The sequence below is a fragment of the Rhinoderma darwinii genome, chromosome 2, assembly GCF_050947455.1.
Source record: "Rhinoderma darwinii isolate aRhiDar2 chromosome 2, aRhiDar2.hap1, whole genome shotgun sequence".
In the NCBI taxonomy this organism is placed as follows: Eukaryota; Metazoa; Chordata; class Amphibia; order Anura; family Rhinodermatidae; genus Rhinoderma; species Rhinoderma darwinii.
Window position 1 is genome coordinate 308603194 of NC_134688.1, and position 12842 is coordinate 308616035.

General features: G+C 47.7%; 1 protein-coding gene and 1 pseudogene across 1 annotated transcript in view; one reads left to right on the forward strand and one right to left on the reverse strand.

The window, feature by feature from the left end:
• DEF6 (DEF6 guanine nucleotide exchange factor) overlaps nt 1-12842 on the forward strand; it is a 328222-nt gene that overhangs the window by 231325 nt on the left and 84055 nt on the right. The gene's annotated exons all lie outside the window — the stretch shown is intronic.
• Nucleotides 2305-3850, reverse strand: LOC142743734 (uncharacterized; annotated as a pseudogene).

The following is a 12842-nucleotide window of genomic DNA, read 5'->3' on the forward strand; positions in this document are numbered from 1 at the left end:
GCGCAGTCACAATGATAATGCTAGTGAAAATTGTGTCCCAAAAAGTTTATTATTTTAAAAGTTATAAGCTTTTTTCTAAATATGCAAATGAGCCTATACTTGACAAATGGGTGTCGACACCAGCGATTCTACTGAGGCGGAGCTACCTCACAGCCTCTGATGCAGTCCTATCAGCATGAAGCTGCTTCAAGCAGTATAAGAGACTCAGGCTAGAGGGAAGGGGGAATCACTTAAAACAGCCATACTGTATCTCGGCTGTGAACCACATAGAAAAGGAGGTTCTGGTGGCATATCAAAGATGAAAACACAGTCGGGAATGGAAGCTGTTTTTGATTGAAAATGCTTTATTCACAATCATTCGTCAACAAACAAACATTACTGCGACGCAGCGCAGGCCATGAAGCAGTAAATAATAAATAATAACAATCACCAAACATAGCATGACAGTATGACACACAGTACAGGCTAACCTAAACTATACATCACATCACACCACATGCTACACTACCATTCTTCAATTCACTCAAATCAATCAATAAGCATTACAGACAAGTGATGGGGTTGGGGGAGTGGGAAACAGGGGGAGGGAGGGGGAATCACAGGCCCGAAACTTAATTGAAAGACAACACACAAGAAGGGAGAGTGGGAAGGAAGGGAGGTATCAATGCTCTTCCTCGTCGACGTCAGCGCTGTCCCAGGTGGAATAGTCTCTCAGCAGGCTGTGGATCAGCCTGCGGCAGTCCTGGATGGACACCCTCTCTCTTCGCAGAATTAGACGATTCCTATAGAAGAAACCATATAGCATCCTTAAAACAGTTCATAAGGCTCCATGCCTCCTGGATTGCTCCGACAGTGTGAATCCTAGGAGATACTCCGTAAAGTACCGAGTGGTACAACTGTCTGTTCCTGGGAATACTTTAGCGAGGATCTTGTAGTCCACGTTCAGGAGGGAGATGGGACGCCAGTTTTTCAGGTCACATCTCTCTCCCTTCCGCTTATACAAGATCGTGATCATGCCTTCCCTCAATGATGGAGGCATTCTGCCCTCCACCACCATTTCCCCATAGAGCTCCCGCAGGTCCGGACTGATCAGGTCCCCCAATGCTACATAGAGCTCTGCTGGGAGACCATCTCTGCCCGGGGTCCTGCCGAGTCCGAAGGATTTAGCGGCAGAGAGCAGCTCCTCCACCATCAGAGGGACATCCATTGCCTCCGTACCTGCAGGATCAAGATGGTTAGTGATACCTGACAGGAATTTATCGGCAGCTTTCAGGGTCAGTGGTCTTTGGGGAGTAGAGGCTGCGGTAGTAGTCTGTGACGACCACCATCACCGCCTTCTTCACAGAATGCATGTTTCCAGTCTCATCTCGGAGTTCCTTCAGGGGCGTGTGACCTGCATAGAGCTTCTTGAAAAAGAACAAGTTACATTTCCCACCATTCTCCAGGTTCTCCACCTTGGAACAAAAGACAATTCGCTTGGATTCCTCCTCAAAGTACCTTTTCAGGTTCTTTTTGGCCTCCTCCAGCTCCTTCCTGACGTTCCAGCCATATTGAAGGAGGTCTTGCAGGGAACGCAACTGACTCTGCATCTCCCTGAAGTCTCTCTTCCTTTCACACGCCTGTTGACAAGTTTTTGTCTGAAAGAAACAACGAAATTCAACTTTAACATATTCCCACCAGCCACAGGTTTTGTTAAAGAAAACATTGTAATTCCACCAAACAATATAGGCATCCCTAAGTTCCGCCAGTACTTCCTCTCTTTCCAGCAGGGCGCAATTCAGCTTCCAAGAGCCAGGGCCAGTGGGGAAACTGTGGCTGATGGCACCTTGGAAGAGAAGGACCCTATGGTCAGAGAAGAAGCAGGGGACCATAGAGTGCCCATGCTGCTTGACTGCCTGGGAGGTGAATACAAAGTCAATCCGAGAACTAAGTGAGCCATCGGGCCGACTCCATGAATAGTTCACAGAGCCGTTCCCCATGGAGTCCACAGTGTACTGCAAGGATGCTTTGGTCGCCATCTCGATAAGCAGTTTGGAACTGACATCCAGATTGCTTGATATGCAGGAACTTCATCCAATCTCTTCGATGGGGCAGTTGACGTCCCCGGCCATCACCACTGCCCTAGTGGTGGTGAGCTGGGTCCGCAGGGTCTGGAATAGTTCCAGGCGCTCAGCCTTCATAGGGGGAGCGTACATGTTGATGAGCGTAATCGGCTCCTACAAGTTCAAAAAGCGGCCGCAGACTAGTTCCTGAACAGTTTCAACGGTGAATAATCCCATAATCAGGATGGCAACCCCTGCAGACTTAGAGGCGGATCCACCAGACCAGTAGGACGGGCCATGGGTCCACTGCCTGGCCAAATGCTTGTATGATCTGGAAGAGGGGAGAGTACATTCCTGCAGCATAAAAACATCACTCGACAGTTTAGAAAGAAAGGTTAGCACCATCTGACATCTAGTCCTATCTTGAACACTCCTCACATTGAGGTTAAAGATGTTAAGTTTAGCAGACATGAGGGAGAATAAAGAAGGTTAGTGGAAACTATACACCTTAGTTACCACTCCTGTCGGGGGGTGGGTCCTCCTCTCTGGGGCCTGGCAGGTCCAGAACATCCTGCAGGCTCTCTGCCACGAACTGTTCCTAGATTGAAGTCACTTGGATGTCTGTCATTAAGTCGATGACCTCAGGATCAGCGACAAGCTCCTCCACCATCTGCTCCATTTCTTCCTGCTGTGCAAGGGTATCTTCACAGATTTCCACAACCTTTTCTCTTTGAGGTGTCACCAGCTGGGCTGTCCCTCACCTTGCAGGGAACGCACCCTGGAGGGTACCTGTGGAGGCAAGAGGGGGAAAATCCTCCAAGGAAAGGACTTTAGCAGCTGCAGGGGAAGATGTTAATGCTGCTGGAGCTGGGGAAAAGGGAGGCTGGGTTGGGAGGGGGGCAGGTGACAGGACCACTGAGGTAGGTGGGTAGGAGAAGGTTAGAGCCTCAGTGGGGGTGACAGGGGCTGGGGAGATGGGGGCTGGGGAGGGCAGACAGAGGGGGAGGGACTATTGTCCTTTTACCATCCTTCTTTTTCCCGGTTTTCTGCGCTCCTAGAGCTTTGGCTGGGGCAGGGTTCCCTCTGGCTGGAGCTTTTGCCACTACAGATGCCCAGAATCTTTCCCTCTTCGGACAGTCCTTGTAGGAATGGGCTGCTTGTCCGCAGAGGTTACACATGGTCCATTTCGGGCAGTCTTTGGTCTCGTGTCCTGTTACCCGGCAGTTCTTGCAGGCTTCCTCCTTGCAGTCCTCCATCGCATGACCCTTCTTGCTGCATCTCCTGCAGATCTGTGGCATGTCCGGGTAGTAGATGAGGCCGTAAGAGTTGCCCAACGAGAAAGACTGGGGCAGGTGCGGGAGGCCGTTTTCAGAGCTGGAGTCCTTATTCAGTCGGACGATTACTGACCACTTGCCAGTCCAAAAGCCGAATTCGCTCAGGACGTGGGTGGGTTCCCTCACCACTGTGTAGAACTGCCTCAGGAGCATGACGATGCCTTTGCCGAGGGTGTGTGGGTTCCATATTGAAACTGTCACCCGTCTTTCCTCTCTTTGGACAGGGCAGTTGCCCACAAGGCGAGAGAAAGGGGATTCAGACCTCGCCGCTTTCACCATCTCCCAGTACCTTCTACAGATGTTGATTGATGCGAAGGTCACAAAGAAGATTCTGGTCATAAAGGCTTGTATGCTCATGGTCTCAGGCTTTGCGAAGCCCTGGTCCAAGACCATCTTCTGGCAGAACACTTCTTCCGTCATGTCCGGCACTGTCTCGTCCACCTCCTTCAGCTTCAGGGCCACTGTCTACTTCATCCAGCGGCCTGGTTCAGCTTCCTGGTGGTCTGTTGGTTTGAGGAGGAGGCTTCAGGAGGAGATGTCTTGGCCTGGGTCCGCTGGCCTGGCCCATCAGCCTTCTTCTGGGTGGCAGGTTGCAGGTTGAGGCTATGGCTTCTTCCAGCTGCTCCTGTCACTTTAGGAGGGTCTTCGCTGGCACTTTTCCCGAAGGGGAGGAGATATGCAAATCTTCTACTTGATGGCTAAGGTTTTTCCACAAAATTTCTTCCGCAGCAGTTCGAGCTCTTCTTCTGCGGCAAAGCTTCTTCGAAGATCCCCTTCAGCAGCGGGAATGGAAGCTGTATACTATATGATCACACTGTGTTGCTGGGCAGGGTAGGGGGAAAAGCTGTATGACGATTGGACAGCCTCATACACAAAACATTACACCGCCGAGAGTAAAAAGAAAGAGTCACCTCCTATTTGGCTATTAGAGCCAAATTAGCATATTTAGAAAAATGCTCATAACTGCAAATAATAAAAGATTTTGAAAAAAAATCACACTGTAGTTATCAGCATCATAGCACCTATTAGATTAGGAGATAGGGAATTAATAAACTAGTGACAGATCCTCTTTAACCCCTTCAGGACCCAGCCTGTTTTGGCCTTCAGGACCCAGACGATTTTTTCAAATCTGACATGTGTTACTTTATGTGGTAATAACGTTGGAATGCTTTTACCTATCCAAGCGATTCTGAGATTGTTTTCTCGTGACATGTTGTACTTTATGTTAGTGAAAAAATTTTGTCGATAATTTTGGTATTTATTTCTGAAAAACAACACAATTTAGAAAAAATTAGCAAAAAATAAGCAGCAATTTCTCATATTTTCAAGAAAATTTAAAAAGGCCATTTTTTCAGTGACCAGTTCAGTTCTGAGGTGGCTTTGAGGGCCTTATATATTAGAAAATACCCAGAAATCACCCCATTTTGAAAACTGCATCCCTCAAGGTATTCGAATCAGCATTCACAAAGTGTTTTAACCCTTTAGGCGTTTCACAGGAATTAAAGCAAAGTAGAGGTGAAATTTACAAATTATTTTTTTTTTGCCGAAATTAATTTCTAATATCTTTTTTTTTTTTGTAACACAGAAGGTTTTACCAGAGAAATGCAACTCAATATTTATTCCCCGGATTCTGCAGTTTTTAGAAATATCCCACATGTGGCCTTAGTGCGATAATGGACTGAAGCACCGGCCTCAGAAGCAAATGAGCACCCAGTGGATTTTGGGCCTCCTTTTTTTTAGACTATATTTTAGGCACCTTGTCAGGTTTGAAGAAGTCATGTGGTGCCAAAACAGTGGAAACACCCCAAAAGTGACCCCATTTTAGAAACTAAACCCCTAAAGGAATTTATCTAGGAGTATAGTTAGCATTTTGACCACACAGGTTTTTTGCAGAATTTAGTGGAATTAGGCAGTGAAAATGAAAATCAACTTTTTTTCTGAAAAAGCATAGAAATTTAAAATTTTTACAAGGAATAAGGAAAAAAAAGAACCACAACGTTTGTAAAGCAATGTCTCCCGATTACGGCAAAACCCCATATGTGGTAATAAACTGCTAATTGGACCCATGGCAGCGCTCAGAATAGCGCCATTTGGATTTTGGAGCACGGATTTTGCTGGATTGTTGCCATGCTGCCTTTGCAACGCCCTGGAGGGACCAAAACAGGGAAACCCCCCAAGTTGCCCCATTTTGGAAACACCCCTCGAGGAATTTTTCTAGGGGTATAGTGAGCATTTAGACTCCACGTGTAAAGGATCTGCCAGGCACAGCTTCGGGGTTAACTCCCAGAACTAATCAGTCAGCACCTGAGAATACATCCCTGAGACTGACTCCTGCTTCCACCATTCAGGCTGGCAGGCTTAGGAGTGGGAGAGCCTATCGTAACCTGGCCAGACTCAGCTAGCTCCCGCCCTCGGTCTATTTAAGCCTGCACTTCCTGTCCCTCGGTGCTTGTGATTCTTTCCTTGTGGTTTCCTGGCCCAGCTACAGCTCCTGCTATTTTTGATCCTGCTCCATACAGACCCTGGCTTACCGACTACTCTTCTGCTTTTCGTTTTGTACCTCGCACACTCCTGGTTTGACTCGGCTCGTTCACCACTCTGGTTGCTCACGGTGTTGCCGTGGGCAACGGCCCCTTTTTCTTGCTTGTGTTCCTTTGTATGTTTGTCGTGTTTGTCGTGCACTTACTGAGCGCAGGGACCGCCGCCCAGTTGTACCCCGTCGCCTAGGGCGGGTCGTTGCAAGAAGGCAGGGACAGAGTGGCGGGTAGATTAGGGCTCACTTGTCCGTCTCCCTACCCCCTGCCATTACATAATCACAAGCCCATACCTAGTCTACCCCTGGTCCCTGACACCACTATGGATCCCCGTGAGACCCTGGCTCAGCAAATGCAGGGACTCTCCCTACAGGTCCAGGCCCTGGCTCAGAGGGTCAACCAGCCTGATGCTACCCTGGTAGTTCCCCTCACCGCACCTCTTGAACCCCACCTCAAGTTGCCCGACCGGTTCTCAGGGGACCGGAGGGCTTTTCTCTCCTTTCGGGAGAGTTGCAGGCTTTACTTTCGTTTAAAGCCTCATTCCTCAGGTTCTGAGAGCCAGCGGGTGGGTATAATTATGTCCCAGCTCCAGGAAGGGCCCCAAGAGTGGGCCTTCTCCTTGGCTCCTGACGCCCCTGAACTTTCCTCCGTTGATTGTTTCTTTTCTGCTCTCAGACTTATTTATGACGAGACTGACAGGACTGCCTTTGCCGAGAGTCAGCTGGTGACCTTACGTCAGGGTAAGAGACCTGTTGAGGAGTATTGCTCTGACTTTCGGAAGTGGTGCGTAGCTTCTCGGTGGAATGACCCTGCCTTAAGGTGCCAGTTTAGGTTGGGTCTGTCGAATGCCCTGAAAGACCTGCTAGTTAGCTATCCCTCTTCTGACTCCCTAGACCAGGTTATGGCTTTAGCGGTACGACTTGACCGACGTCTCAGAGAACGACAACGTGAACGTTTATGTGTTTTCTCCTCCGACTCCCCCATGATGCCTCCTGAAGCTCCGTTGCTTCGTTCCTCCCCGAAAGATTCAGAGATACCTATGCAACTCGGGGCCTCCGTGACCCCCAACAACGTAGAGAATTCCGAAGGAAGAATGGTCTCTGCTTCTACTGTGGGGACGACAAGCATCAAGTGAACAACTGTCCTAAGCGTAAGATTGCAGCCAGAGAACTTCCGCGTCTAAGTGATCATCGGGGAGGTCACTTGGGCGCACAGGTATTTCCCGTAAATATGAAACGTACTAAGATCTTGCTTCCCTTTCAGATCTCTTTTGGTGGTAGGTCTGCTACCGGCTTTGCCTTCGTGGATTAAGGGTCCTCTACTAATATCATGTCTGTGGAATTTGCTATGTCCCTTGCTATGCCTCTGATTGATTTGCCTAAACCTGTCCCGGTAGTGGGTATCGACTCCACTCCTCTTGCTAATGGTTATTTTACACAGCATACCCCTGTTTTTGAACTCCTTGTTGGCTCCATGCATTTGGAGCAATGCTCTGTACTGTTGATGCAGGGATTATCGTACGATTTGGTTCTAGGTCTTCCCTGGTTGCAGTTGCATAATCCCACGTTTGACTGGAATACTGGGGAGCTAACCAAATGGGGTAATGAATGTTGTACGTAATTTTTTTCTGTTAATTCTATTTCTCCCCCTAAGGAGGCGAATACGCTACCCGAGTTTGTTCAGGACTTCGCTGATGTTTTCTCTAGGGAGGCCTCCGAAGTGTTACCTCCTCATAGAGAATACGATTGCGCTATCGAATTGGTACCAGGAGCTAAGCTTCCTAAGGGTAGGATATTTAATCTTTCTTGTCCCGAACGTGAAGCTATGAGAGTGTATATCCAGGAATCCCTGGCCAAGGGTTACATTCGTCCCTCTTCTTCTCCGGTAGGTGCTGGCTTCTTCTTCGTGGGGAAGAAGGATGGTGGTCTTAGGCCATGCATTGACTACCGTAGCCTGAATAAGGTCACGGTAAGGAACCAGTATCCCCTTCCTTTGATTCCTGATCTCTTTAATCAGGTTCAGGGGGCCCAATGGTTTTCTAAATTGGATCTACGGGGGGCGTATAACCTTATTCGCATCAAAGAGGGGGATGAGTGGAAGACTGCGTTTAACACGCCCGAAGGCCATTTCGAATACCTCGTCATGCCCTTTGGGTTGTGTAATGCCCCTGCGGTCTTCCAGAATTTCATAAATGAGATTTTGAGAAATTACCTGGGGGTTTTTCTGGTAGTGTACCTTGATGACATACTGGTGTTTTCCAAGGACTGGTCCTCCCACATTGAGCATGTCAGGAAGGTGCTCCAGGTCCTTCAGGAAAACAAACTGTTTGCCAAAACCGAAAAATGTGTGTTTGGGGTACAGGAGATTTCATTTTTGGGTCAAATCCTCACTCCTCATGAATTCCGCATGGACCCCGCCAAGGTTCAGGCTGTGGCGGAATGGGTCCAACCTGCCTCCCTGAAGGCGTTACAGTGTTTTTTGGGGTTCGCTAATTATTACAGGAGATTTATTGCTAACTTCTCGGTCATCGCTAAGCCCCTTACGGACCTCACTCGCAAAGGTGCTGATCTCTTCCACTGGCCTCCTGAGGCTGTCCAGGCTTTTGAGGTCCTTAAGAAGTGCTTTGTCTCGGCCCCAGTGCTGGTTCAGCCACACCAAATGGAGCCATTTATCGTGGAAGTTGACGCATCTGAGGTGGGAGTGGGGGCTGTCTTGTCCCAGGGTACCAGGCCCCTCACCCATCTCCGCCCCTGTGCCTACTTCTCCAGGAAGTTTTCGCCAACTGAAAGTAACTATGATATTGGCAACCGCGAACTCTTAGCCATTAAATGGGCATTTGAAGAGTGGCGCCACTTCCTGGAGGGGGCTAGGCACCAGGTAACGGTCCTTACCGACCACAAGAATCTTGTTTTCCTAGAATCTGCCCGGAGGCTAAACCCGAGACAAGCTCGATGGGCGTTATTTTTTACCAGATTCAATTTTTTGGTTACCTATAGGGCTTGGTCTAAAAATATTAAGGCTGATGCACTGTCGCGTAGCTTCATGGCCAGCCCTCCTTCGGAGGAAGATCCTGCTTGTATTTTGCCTCCAGGTATAATCATTTCCTCGATCGATTCTGATTTAGTCTCTGATATTGCTGCTGATCAAGGTGCAGCTCCCGGGAACCTTCCTGAGAACAAGCTGTTTGTTCCCCTGCAATTCCGGCTAAGGGTACTTAGGGAAAATCATGACTCCGCACTATCTGGCCATCCAGGCATCCTGGGTACCAAACACCTCATTACCAGAAATTATTGGTGGCCTGGGTTGCCTAAAGACGTTAAGGCCTACGTCGCCGCTTGTGAGGTTTGTGCTAGGTCCAAGACTCCCAGGTCCCGACCAGCGGGCTTACTGCGTTCGTTGCCCATTCCCCAGAGACCTTGGACACATATCTCCATGGATTTTATCACCGATTTGCCTCCATCCCAAGGCAAGTCGGTGGTGTGGGTGGTGGTGGACCGCTTCAGTAAGATGTGCCACTTTGTGCCCCTCAAGAAACTACCCAACGCCAAAACGTTGGCTACCTTGTTTGTCAAACACATCCTGCGTCTCCATGGGGTCCCTGTCAATATTGTTTCGGACAGAGGGGTACAATTTGTTTCATTGTTTTGGAGAGCCTTCTGTATGAAGTTGGGGATTGATCTGTCCTTCTCCTCTGCCTTCCATCCTGAGACCAATGGCCAAACGGAGAGGACTAATCAATCTCTAGAACAATACTTAAGGTGTTTTGTCTCTGACTGTCAATTTGATTGGGTCTCTTTCATTCCCCTCGCCGAATTTTCCCTTAATAACCGGGTCAGTAACTCGTCAGGGGTCTCTCCTTTTTTTTGTAATTTTGGGTTTAATCCACGGTTCTCCTCCGTTTCACCTGGTAGTTCCAACAATCCCGAGGTAGAGGTCGTTCATCGGGAACTGTGCACAGTCTGGGCCCAGGTTCAGAAAAACCTAGAGGTGTCCCAGAGCGTACAAAAAACTCAGGCTGATAAAAAACGTTCTGCTAACCCCCTGTTTATGGTCGGGGATCTGGTGTGGTTGTCGTCTAGGAACTTGCGTCTCAAGGTTCCGTCCAAGAAGTTTGCTCCCCGGTTTATTGGGCCGTATAAGGTCATTGAGGTCCTCAATCCTGTCTCCTTCCGGCTGGAGTTACCCCCGTCTTTTCGGATACACGACGTGTTTCATGCCTCCCTCCTCAAACGCTGCTCCCCGTCCTTGGCTCCCACGAGGAGACCTCCTGTTCCCATCCTCACCCCTGAGGGGGTGGAATTCGAGGTGGCCAGGATTGTGGACAGCAAGATGGTCCAAGGCTCCCTCCAGTACCTGGTCCATTGGAGAGGATACGGGCCCGAGGAGAGGACTTGGGTACTCGCCGGGATGTTCACGCTGGTTCAGGAGGTTCCACCTGCGTTTCCCCAGTAAGCCATGTCCACTTAGAAAGGGTCCGGTGGCCCCTCATAAAAGGGGGGGTACTGTAAAGGATCTGCCAGGCACAGCTTCGGGGTTAACTCCCAGAACTAATCAGTCAGCACCTGAGAATACATCCCTGAGACTGACTCCTGCTTCCACCATTCAGGCTGGCAGGCTAGCTCCCACCCTCGGTCTATTTAAGCCTGCACTTCCTGTCCCTCGGTGCTTGTGATTCTTTCCTTGTGGTTTCCTGGCCCAGATACAGCTCCTGCTATTTTTGATCCTGCTCCATACAGACCCTGGCTTACCGACTACTCTTCTGCTTTTCGTTTTGTACCTCGCACACTCCTGGTTTGACTCGGCTCGTTCACCACTCTGGTTGCTCACGGTGTTGCCGTGGGCAACGGCCCCTTTTTCTTGCTTGTGTTTCTTTGTATGTTTGTCGTGTTTGTCGTGCACTTACTGAGCGCAGGGACCGCCGCCCAGTTGTACCCCGTCGCCTAGGGCGGGTCGTTGCAAGTAGGCAGGGACAGAGTGGCGGGTAGATTATGGCTCACTTGTCCGTCTCCCTACCCCCTGCCATTACACCACGGGTCTTTTGCAGAATTTATTAGAATTAGGCGGAGAAAATTAATATCCCAATTTTTTTCCACTAAAATGTTGCATTTTCTCATTTTCCCAAGGGATAAAGGAGAAATAAACAACCAATTTTTGTAAAGCAATTTCTCCCGGGTACGGAAATACCCCACATGGGGTCATACATTTTTTTCATTAGAAATGAATTAACCCTTTCAGGACTGATCCATTTTTTTGCTTTCTTATTTTCGTTTTTCACTACCCGCCTTCCAAGAGCCATAACTTTTTTCTTTTTCCATCAGTAGAGCGGTGTGAGGACTTATTTCTTGCGGGAGGAGCTGTAGTTTCTATTGACACCGTTTAAAGTGCCTTAAAAAGTACTGGGAAACTGAAAAAAACTAGGAAAATATAGTAATATAGGAAAAAAATCTGATTCAATTTTTTGGGGTTTTCGTTTTTACAGCTTTCGCCGTGCAGTAAAAACGAAAACTACAGCGATTTTGGCGGTTTAAATTTATTTCAGTTTTTTACGGTGTTCACCGTGCGAGTAAATAATGGTATATTGTAATGGTTCGGCCTTTTTTACGGACGTAGCGATACCAATTTTGTTTATTTTTTTTCATGACTTTAGAAAAAAAATGGGAAAAGGTTGTTTTTTTAACTTTAAACTTTTTTCTTTCACACTACTAATAACTTTAATTCTTCTACACGTTTTATTAGTCCCCTTAGGGGACTTGTACCAGCGATCATTACTAATGTATTGCAGTATATTGTTATTTTTACAGGCTTCTGTAACAGAGCGATCGCTGTACCTGTCTGTTAGTCCCGGGTGTCAGCTGTAATACACAGCCGACACCCGCAGCGTATGGAGCGAGCTCAGCACATGAGCCCGCTCCATACATCAACCCCCGCACCATGACGTGCTATTAAGTCATAGTGCGCAAAGTTGTTAATGCACAGCGGATGGTGTGAATATTGCAATTTTCCAATGATATGCCATTTTAGTACATAATATGTTGTGCCCAGTTTGTGCCACTGAAGACAAATACCTCCTAAAACGTTAAGCGTGTTCTCCCGGGTATGGCAATGCCATATATGTGGGCACAAATGGCTGTTTGGGCACGCTGCAGGGCTCAGAAGGGAGGGACGCCATTTTGCTTTTGGAGCGCGGATTTTGCTTGTTAGTTTTTCTGTTTTGGGTTTCGCTGGTATTTCAGTTTATACTGTGGGGGCATTTGTAATATGTGTGGAGAAGATCAGGCCATAATAAGAGGGTATAACAATGGGGTAAATAAATAATAATTCATAGATGTGTGGCCGGTGTCGCACTGATAAATGGTGTCGGATGTTACCCGCTTTTAGAAAACACTGCACATTTTGCATCGCCATATTCTGAGAGCCAGAGCTTCTTTATTTTTTCACCACCGGAGCTGCGTGAGGGCTTATTTGTTGCGGGACAATCTGTACTTTTCATTGGTACCATTTTGGGGTACATGCGATTTTTTTGATCACTTTTTATTACATTTTTTTGCAAGCCGGGTGACAAAAAACAAGCAATTCTGACAATGTTTTTTAGTTTATTTTTTGCGGCGTTCACCGTGCACTATAAATGACAATTTTACTTTATTCTGCGGGTCGATACGATTACGGCGATACCAGATGTATATAGGTTTTTTTATGTTTTGCAGCGTTTGCGCAATAAAATAACTTTTTTATCAAATAATTTATTTTCTGTGTCACCATATTCTGAGAGCCGTAACTTTTTATTTTTCAGTCAAAAAAGCTGTGTAAGGACTTGTTTTTTGCAGGACGGGTTGTAGTTTTTATCGGTACTATTTTTGGGTACATGCGACTTTTTCATCACTTTTTATTCTCTATTTTGGGAGGGGTGGTGACCAAAAATTAGCGATTCTGGT